This window comes from Nothobranchius furzeri, unplaced genomic scaffold (assembly GCF_043380555.1).
Source record: "Nothobranchius furzeri strain GRZ-AD unplaced genomic scaffold, NfurGRZ-RIMD1 Scf111, whole genome shotgun sequence".
NCBI classification, from domain to species: Eukaryota; Metazoa; Chordata; class Actinopteri; order Cyprinodontiformes; family Nothobranchiidae; genus Nothobranchius; species Nothobranchius furzeri.
The window spans coordinates 60,001-69,369 of NW_027223127.1; positions in this window are offsets into that span (position 1 = coordinate 60,001).

Below are 9,369 nucleotides of genomic sequence, written 5' to 3' on the forward strand. Positions count from 1 at the left end.
AGCAGCAGGCAGCCTCCAGCTGGTGATGGCGGGGTGGAGGAGCTGCAGCCAGCGTCCAGCAGCTGATGGCGGGGTGCAGGAGCAGCAGCCAGCCTCCAGCAGCTGATGGCGGGGTGGAGGAGCTGCAGCCAGCCTCCAGCAGCCAGCCTCCAGCTAGTGATGGCGGGGTGGAGAAGCAGGCAGCCTCCGTCAGCTGATGGCGGGGTGGAGGAGCAGAAGCCAGCCTCCAGCAGCTGATGGCGGGGTGCAGGAGCTGCAGCCAGCGTCCAGCAGCTGATGGTGGGGTGGAGGAGCTGCAGCCAGCCTCCAGCAGCCAGCCTCCAGCTAGTGATGGCGGGGTGGAGAAGCAGGCAGCCTCCGTCAGCTGATGGCGGGGTGGAGGAGCAGAAGCCAGCCTCCAGCAGCTGATGGCGGGGTGCAGGAGCTGCAGCCAGCGTCCAGCAGCTGATGGTGGGGTGGAGGAGCTGCAGCCAGCGTCCAGCAGCTGATGGTGGGGTGGAGGAGCTGCAGCCAGCCTCCAGCAGCCAGCCTCCAGCAGCTGATGGCGGGGTGCAGGAGCAGCAGCCAGCCTCCAGCAGCTGATGGCGGGGTGCAGGAGCAGCAGGCAGCCTCCAGCAGCTGATGGCGGGGTGGAGGAGCAGAAGCCAGCCTCCAGCAGCTGATGGCGGGGTGCAGGAGCTGCAGCCAGCGTCCAGCAGCTGATGGTGGGGTGGAGGAGCTGCAGCCAGCGTCCAGCAGCTGATGGTTGGGTGGAGGAGCAGCAGCCAGCCTCCAGCAGCCAGCCTCCAGCTAGTGATGGCGGGGTGGAGAAGCAGGCAGCCTCCATCAGCTGATGGCGGGGTGGAGGAGCAGAAGCCAGCCTCCAGCTGGTGATGGCGGGGTGCAGGAGCTGCAGGCAGCCTCCAGCAGCTGATGGCGGGGTGCAGGAGCTGCAGGCAGCCTCCAGCAGCTGATGGCGGGGTGGAGGAGCTGCAGCCAGCGTCCAGCAGCTGATGGTGGGGTGGAGGAGCTGCAGCCAGCGTCCAGCAGCTGATGGTTGGGTGGAGGAGCAGCAGCCAGCCTCCAGCAGCTGATGGCGGGGTGCAGGAGCAGCAGCCAGCCTCCAGCAGCTGATGGCGGGGTGGAGGAGCTGCAGCCAGCCTCCAGCAGCCAGCCTCCAGCTAGTGATGGCGGGGTGGAGAAGCAGGCAGCCTCCATCAGCTGATGGCGGGGTGGAGGAGCAGAAGCCAGCCTCCAGCTGGTGATGGCGGGGTGCAGGAGCTGCAGGCAGCCTCCAGCAGCTGATGGCGGGGTGGAGGAGCTGCAGCCAGCCTCCAGCAGCCAGCCTCCAGCTAGTGATGGCGGGGTGGAGAAGCAGGCAGCCTCCATCAGCTGATGGCGGGGTGGAGGAGCAGAAGCCAGCCTCCAGCAGCTGATGGCGGGGTGCAGGAGGTGCAGGCAGCCTCCAGCAGCTGATGGCGGGGTGCAGGAGCAGCAGGCAGCCTCCAGCAGCTGATGGCGGGGTGCAGGAGCTGCAACCAGCCTCCAGCTGGTGATGGCGGGGTGGAGGAGCTGCAGCCAGCCTCCAGCAGCCAGCCCCCAGCAGCTGATGGCGGGGTGGAGGAGCAGAAGCCAGCCTCCAGCAGCTGATGGTGGGGTGCAGGAGCTGCAGCCAGCCTCCAGCAGCCAGCCTCCAGCTGGTGATGGCGGGGTGGAGGAGCAGCAGCAGACAGCCTCCAGCAGCCAGCCAGCCTCCAGGAGCTGATGGCGGTGTGTGGGAGCAGCAGCCAGCCTCCAGCGTTCAGCCAGCATCCATCAGCTGATGGCGGTGTGAAGGAGCTGCAGCCAGCCTCCAGCAGGTCATGGTGGGGTGGAGGAGCAGCAGCCAGCCTCCAGCAGCTGATGGCGGGTTGCAGGAGCTGCAGCCAGCCTCCAGCAAATGATGGCGGGGTGCAGGAGCTGCAGGCAGCCTCCAGCAGCTGATGGCGGGGTGCAGGAGCAGCAGGCAGCCTCCAGCTGCTGATGACGGGGTGCAGGAGCTGCAACCAGCCTCCAGCTGGTGATGGTGGGGTGGAGGAGCTGCAGCCAGCCTCGAACAGCTGATGGCAGGGTGCAGGAGCAGCAGCCAGCCTCCAGCAGCTGATGGCGGGGCGCAGGAGCTGCAGGCAGCCTCCAGCAGCTGATGGCGGGGTGCAGGAGCAGCAGCCAGCCTCCAGCTGGTGATGGCGGGGTGAAGGAGCTGCAGCCAGCCACCAGCAGCTGATGGCGGGGTGCAGGAGCTGCAGGCAGCCTCCAGCAGCTGATGGCGGGGTGCAGGAGCTGCAGGCAGCCTCCAGCAGCTGATGGCGGGGTGGAGGAGCTGCAGCCAGCGTCCAGCAGCTGATGGTGGGGTGGAGGAGCTGCAGCCAGCGTCCAGCAGCTGATGGTTGGGTGGAGGAGCAGCAGCCAGCCTCCAGCAGCTGATGGCGGGGTGCAGGAGCAGCAGCCAGCCTCCAGCAGCTGATGGCGGGGTGGAGGAGCTGCAGCCAGCCTCCAGCAGCCAGCCTCCAGCTAGTGATGGCGGGGTGGAGAAGCAGGCAGCCTCCATCAGCTGATGGCGGGGTGGAGGAGCAGAAGCCAGCCTCCAGCTGGTGATGGCGGGGTGCAGGAGCTGCAGGCAGCCTCCAGCAGCTGATGGCGGGGTGGAGGAGCTGCAGCCAGCCTCCAGCAGCCAGCCTCCAGCTAGTGATGGCGGGGTGGAGAAGCAGGCAGCCTCCATCAGCTGATGGCGGGGTGGAGGAGCAGAAGCCAGCCTCCAGCAGCTGATGGCGGGGTGCAGGAGGTGCAGGCAGCCTCCAGCAGCTGATGGCGGGGTGCAGGAGCAGCAGGCAGCCTCCAGCAGCTGATGGCGGGGTGCAGGAGCTGCAACCAGCCTCCAGCTGGTGATGGCGGGGTGGAGGAGCTGCAGCCAGCCTCCAGCAGCCAGCCCCCAGCAGCTGATGGCGGGGTGGAGGAGCAGAAGCCAGCCTCCAGCAGCTGATGGTGGGGTGCAGGAGCTGCAGCCAGCCTCCAGCAGCCAGCCTCCAGCTGGTGATGGCGGGGTGGAGGAGCAGCAGCAGACAGCCTCCAGCAGCCAGCCAGCCTCCAGGAGCTGATGGCGGTGTGTGGGAGCAGCAGCCAGCCTCCAGCGTTCAGCCAGCATCCATCAGCTGATGGCGGTGTGAAGGAGCTGCAGCCAGCCTCCAGCAGGTCATGGTGGGGTGGAGGAGCAGCAGCCAGCCTCCAGCAGCTGATGGCGGGTTGCAGGAGCTGCAGCCAGCCTCCAGCAAATGATGGCGGGGTGCAGGAGCTGCAGGCAGCCTCCAGCAGCTGATGGCGGGGTGCAGGAGCAGCAGGCAGCCTCCAGCTGCTGATGACGGGGTGCAGGAGCTGCAACCAGCCTCCAGCTGGTGATGGTGGGGTGGAGGAGCTGCAGCCAGCCTCGAACAGCTGATGGCAGGGTGCAGGAGCAGCAGCCAGCCTCCAGCAGCTGATGGCGGGGCGCAGGAGCTGCAGGCAGCCTCCAGCAGCTGATGGCGGGGTGCAGGAGCAGCAGCCAGCCTCCAGCTGGTGATGGCGGGGTGAAGGAGCTGCAGCCAGCCACCAGCAGCTGATGGCGGGGTGAAGGAGCTGCAGCCAGCCACCAGCAGCTGATGGCGGGGTGGAGGAGCTGCAGCCAGCGTCCAGCAGCTGATGGTTGGGTGGTGGAGGAGCAGCAGCCAGCCTCCAGCAGCTGATGGCGGGGTGCAGGAGCAGCAGCCAGCGTCCAGCAGCTGATGGTTGGGTGGAGGAGCAGCAGCCAGCCTCCAGCAGCTGCTGGCGGGGTGCAGGAGCAGCAGCCAGCCTCCAGCAGCTGATGGCGGGGTGCAGGAGCTGCAGGCAGCCTCCAGCAGCTGATGGCGGTGTGCAGGAGCTGCAGCCAGCCTCCAGCAGCTGATGGCGGGGTGCAGGGGCTGCAGGCAGCCTCCAGCAGCTGATGGCGGGGTGCAGGAGCTGCAACCAGCCTCCAGCTGGTGATGGCGGGGTGGAGGAGCAGCAGCCAGCCTCCAGCAGCCAGCCTCCAGCTGCTGATGGCGGGGTGGAGGAACAGAAGCCTCCAGCAGCTGATGGCAGGGTGCAGGAGCAGCAGCCAGCCTCCAGCTGGTGATGGCGGGGTGGAGGAGCTGAAACCTGGGTCGGACCTGGTCTGCAGCAGGGCCCATTACCACTCAGAAGCTGATGGCAGTGTGTGTTTAGGTCCCTGCGGGGTGGATGAGCTGAAACCTGGGTCAGACTTGGTGTGCAGCAGGGCTCAGCACCCTCCAGAAGCCGATGACAGTGTGTCTTTAACTCCCTGCCTGGTGGGAGAGCTGAAAGCTGGGTCGGACCTGGTCTTTAGCAGAGCTCAGCAGCCTCCAGAAGCTGATGGCAGTGTGTGTTTCATCCCCTGCGGGGTGGGAGAGCTGAAACGTGGGTCGGACCTGGTCTGCAGCAGGGCCCATCACCATCCAGAAGCTGACGGCGGTGTGTGTTTAAGTCCCTGCGGGGTGGGAGAGCCATAACCTGGGTCGGACCTGGTCTGCAGCAGAGCTCAGCAGCCTCCAGAACCTGATGGCAGTGTGTCTTTAATCCACTGCGGGGTGCAGGAGCTGAAACCTGGGTCGGACCTGGTCTGCAGCAGGGCTCAGCAGCCAGCAGAAGGTGACGGCAGTGTGTGTTTAGTTCCCTGCGGGGTGCAGGAGCTGAAACCTGGGTCGGACCTGGTCTGCAGCAGAGCTCAGCAGCCAGCAGAAGGTGATGGCAGTGTGTGTTTAAGTCCCTGCCTGGTGGGAGAGCTGAAACCTGGGTCGGACCTGGTCTATAGAAGAGCTCAGCAGCCTCCAGAAGCTGATGGCAGTGTGTGTGTTTTGGTCCCTGCGGGGTGCAGGAGCAGGAACCCGGGTCGGACCTGGTCTATAGCGGAGCTCAGCAGCCTCCAGCAGCTGATGGCAGTGTGTGTTTAATTCCCTGCCTGGTGGGAGAGCTGTAACCCGGGTCGGACTTGGTCTGCAGCAGGGCCCATCACCATCCAGAAGCTGATGGCAGTGTGTCTTTAATTCCCTGCGGGGTGGAGGAGCAGAAACCTGGGTCGGACCTGGTCTATAGCAGAGCTCAGCAGCCTCCAGAAGCTGATGGCAGTGTGTGTTCAAGTCCCTGCGGGGTGGGAGAGCTGAAACCTGGGTCGGACCTGGTCTATAGAAGAGCTCAGCAGCCTCCAGCAGCTGATGGCAGTGTGTGTTTAAGTCCCTGCGGGGTGGGAGAGCTATATCCCGGGTCGGACCTGGTCTATAGCAGAGCTCAGCAGCCTCCAGCAGCTGATGGCAGTGTGTGTTTAAGTCCCTGCGGGGTGGGAGAGCTGAAACCTCGGTCGGACCTGGTCTATGGCAGAGCTCAGCAGCCTCCAGAAGCTGATGGCAGCGTGCCTCTAAGTCCCTGCCTGGTGGGAGAGCTGAAACCTGGGTCGGACATGGTCTGCAGCAGGGCTCGGCAGCCTCCAGCAGCTGATGGCAGTGTGTCTTTAAGTCCCTGCCTGGTGGGAGAGCTGAAACCTGGGTCGGACCTGGTCTATAGCAGAGCTCAGCAGCCTCCAGCAGCTGATGGCAGTGTGTGTTTAAGTCCCTGCCTGGTGTGAGAGCTGAAACCTGGGTCGGACCTGGTCTATAGAAGAGCTCAGCAGCCTCCAGCAGCTGATGGCAGTGTGTCTTTAAGTCACTGCCTGGTGGGAGAGCTGAAACCTGGGTCGGACCTGGTCTATAGTAGAGCTCAGCAGCCTCCAGCAGCTGATTGCAGTGTGTGTTTAAGTCCCTGCCTGGTGGGAGAGCTGATATCCGGGTCGGACCTGGTCCACAGCAGGGCCCATCACCCTCCAGAAGCTGGTGGCAGTGTGTGTTTAAGTCCCTGCGGGGTGCAGGAGCAGAAACCTGGGTGGGACCTGGTCTGCAGCAGAGCTCGGCAGCCTCCAGCAGCTGATGGCAGTGAGTGTTTAAGTCCCTGCGGGGTGGGAGAGCTATATCCCGGGTCAGACCTGGTCTAAAGCAGGGCCCATCACCCTCCAGAAGCTGGTGGCAGTGTGTGTTTAAGTCCCTGCGGGGTGGAGGAGCAGAAACCTGGGTCGGACCCGGTCTACAGCAGAGCTCAGCAGCCCCCAGAAGCTGATGGCAGTGTGTGTGTGTGTGTGTGTGTTTAAGTCTCTGCCTGGTTGGAGAGCCGATACCTGGGTCGGACCTGGTCTGCAGCAGGGCTCAGCAGCCTCCAGAAGCTGATGGCAGTGTGTCTTTCATTCCCTGCGGGGTGCAGGAGCAGAAACCTGGGTCGGACCTGGTCTATAGCGGAGCTCAGCAGCCTCCAGCAGCTGATGGCAGTGTGTGTGTTAAAGACCCTGCGGGGTGGGAGAGCTGAAACCTGGGTCGGACCTGGTCTGCAGCAGGGCTCAGCAGCCCCCAGAAGCTGATGGCTGTGTGTGTTTAAGTCCCTGCGGGGTGGGAGAGCTGAAACCTGGGTCGGACCTGGCCCGCAGCAGGGCCCATCACCCTCCAGAAGCTGATGGCGGTGTGGGTTTAAGTCCCTGCGGGGTTGAGGAGCTGAAACCTGGGTCGGACCTGGTCTGCAGCAGGGCCCATCACCATCCAGAAGCTGATGGCTGTGTGTGTTTAAGTCCCAGGGGGGTGGGAGAGCCATAACCTGGGTCGGACCTGGTCTGCAGCAGGGCTCAGCAGCCTCCAGTTGCAGATGGCAGTGTGTGTTTAGTTCCCTGCGGGGTGCAGGAGCTGAAACCTGGGTCGGACCTGGTCTATAGCAGAGCTCAGCAGCCTCCAGAAGCTGATGGCAGTGTGTCTTCAATTCCCTGCGGGGTGCAGGAGCTGATACCTGGGTCGGACCTGGTCTGCAGCAGGGCCCATCACCATCCAGACGCTGATGGCAGTGTGTGTTTAAGTCCTAGTGGGCTGCAGGAGCTGAAACCTGGGTCGGACCTGCTCTATAGTAGAGCTCAGCAGCCTCCAGAAGCTGATGGCAGTGTGTCTTTAAGTCCCTGCGGGGTGGGATAGCTGAAACCTGGGTCGGACCTGGTCTGCAGCAGGGCCCATCACCATCCAGACGCTGATGGCAGTGTGTGTTTAAGTCCTAGTGGGCTGCAGGAGCTGAAACCTGGGTCGGACCTGCTCTATAGTAGAGCTCAGCAGCCTCCAGAAGCTGATGGCAGTGTGTCTTTAAGTCCCTGCGGGGTGGGATAGCTGAAACCTGGGTCGGACCTGGTCTGCAGCAGGGCCCATCACCCTCCAGAAGCTGTTGGCAGTGTGTCTTCCATTCCTAGTGGGGCAGGGGAGCAAAGACCTGGGCAGAGGAGCGCCTGTCTGCATCCGATCCGGCCCCTCAGCAGCCCGCCGTGAGCCTTAGAGAACCCCCCCCCCCCCCCAGCGGGCTCCAGGAACCGGGCCCTGCGTCGGACCCAGCTCAGTAAGGCCCTCCCTCGGGCCCTGCAGCAGGTGGCCCCGTCTATGCAGTCGAAAACCCCGCGAAAATCGGTGTAGAAACGCCCGAGAGGCGTGGTGCGGTTCCCCCGGCCGGTACCGGGTCCGGACCGGTCCGGAAGTCCACCCAGAACACTGCCTGGGGCTTCTGGGCGGCTCCCCAGGCGCAGGCAGTCGAAAACCGCGTGAAAATCGGTTCAGAATTGACAAAACGGCGACCTCGTCGCTCCAAAAACTAAGTCCAAACTAAGCCTTTCGCTTATCGCTTAACGCTTAAGGCGGTCGGCCTTATGGCCAGTAAATGAAAAGTGCCTGCGCCCCTGGAGGTTTTGGAAGGTGCGAGCGATGACCATGCTCGGGTTAGTAGGTGAGGCCATCGGAAAACCAGCGTGAGTTGGCGGGTTTGGGTGGCAATCTATTCCAGGCAGAGTCGACTATCTCTGGGCATCAATTTTGGGATTTTTCCGGCTCTGGTTCTGGGAGAAACGCAGGGGCAAAGTGCACGAGCCGCGGCCGATTTTGGTGGCCTGTCCCTGGGCACAAAGTCTGAGGAGTGTGGGCCTGGTTCTCCGAAAAATACCAGTCTGCTGGAGCTCACTCCCATGGCTCCAGGGGGCACGGCACACCCCCCGGTAGCCGACCAAAGTGCTCTACTCGGGCCAGACTCGGACCCACGACCCGGGGTGAGAACCACAACTACTGGTCATCCTTTTGACCTCCAGGGGGCGCGGCAGAGCCTCCCCAGTCCGACGCAAGTGCCCCACTTGGGCCATACTCAGACCCACGGCCCGGGGCGAGAACCACAACTACTGGTCATCCTTTAGACCTCCAGGGGGCCCGGCACAGCCTCCCTAGACCGACACAAGTGCTCCACTTGGGCTGTACTCTGACCCAAGTCCCGGTGCGAGAACCACAACTACTGGTCATCCTTTAGACCTCCAGGGGGCCCGGCACAGCCTCCCTAGGCCGACACAAGTGCTCCACTTGGGCTATACTCTGACCCAAGTCCCGGGGCGAGAACCACAACTACTGGTCATCCTTTTGACCTCATGGTCATCCTTTAGATCTCCAGGGGGCCCGGCACAGCCTCCCTAGGCCGACACAAGTGCTCCACTTGGGCTATACTCTGACCCAAGTCCCGGGGCGAGAACCACAACTACTGGTCATCCTTTAGACCTCCAGGGGGCACGGCACACCCCCCGGTAGCCGACCAAAGTGCTCTACTCGGGCCAGACTCGGACCCACGACCCGGGGTGAGAACCACAACTACTGGTCATCCTTTAGACCTCCAGGGGGCCCGGCACAGCCTCCCTAGTCCGACACAAGTGCTCCACTTGGGCTATACTCTGACCCAAGTCCCGGGGCGAGAACCACAACTACTGGTCATCCTTTAGACCTCCAGGGGGACCGGCACAGCCTCCCTAGACCGACACAAGTGCACCACTTGGGCCATACTCTGACCCAAGTCCCGGGGCGAGAACCACAACTACTGGTCATCCTTTTGACCTCATGGTCATCCTTTAGACCTCAAGGGGGCACGGCAGAGCCTCCCTAGTCCGACACAAGTGTCCCACTTGGGCTATACTATGACCCAAGTCCCGGGGCGAGAACCACAACTACTGGTCATCCTTTAGACCTCAAGGGGGCACGGCAGAGCCTCCCTAGTCCGACACAAGTGTCCCACTTGGGCCATACTCAGACCCACGGCCCGGGGCGAGAACCACAACTACTGGTCATCCTTTAGACCTCCAGGGGGCCCGGCACAGCCTCCCTAGTCCGACGCAAGTGCTCCACTTGGGCTGTACTCTGACCCAAGTCCCGGGGCGAGAACCACAACTAATGGTCATCCTTTAGACCTCCAGGGGGCACGGCACAGCCTCCCTAA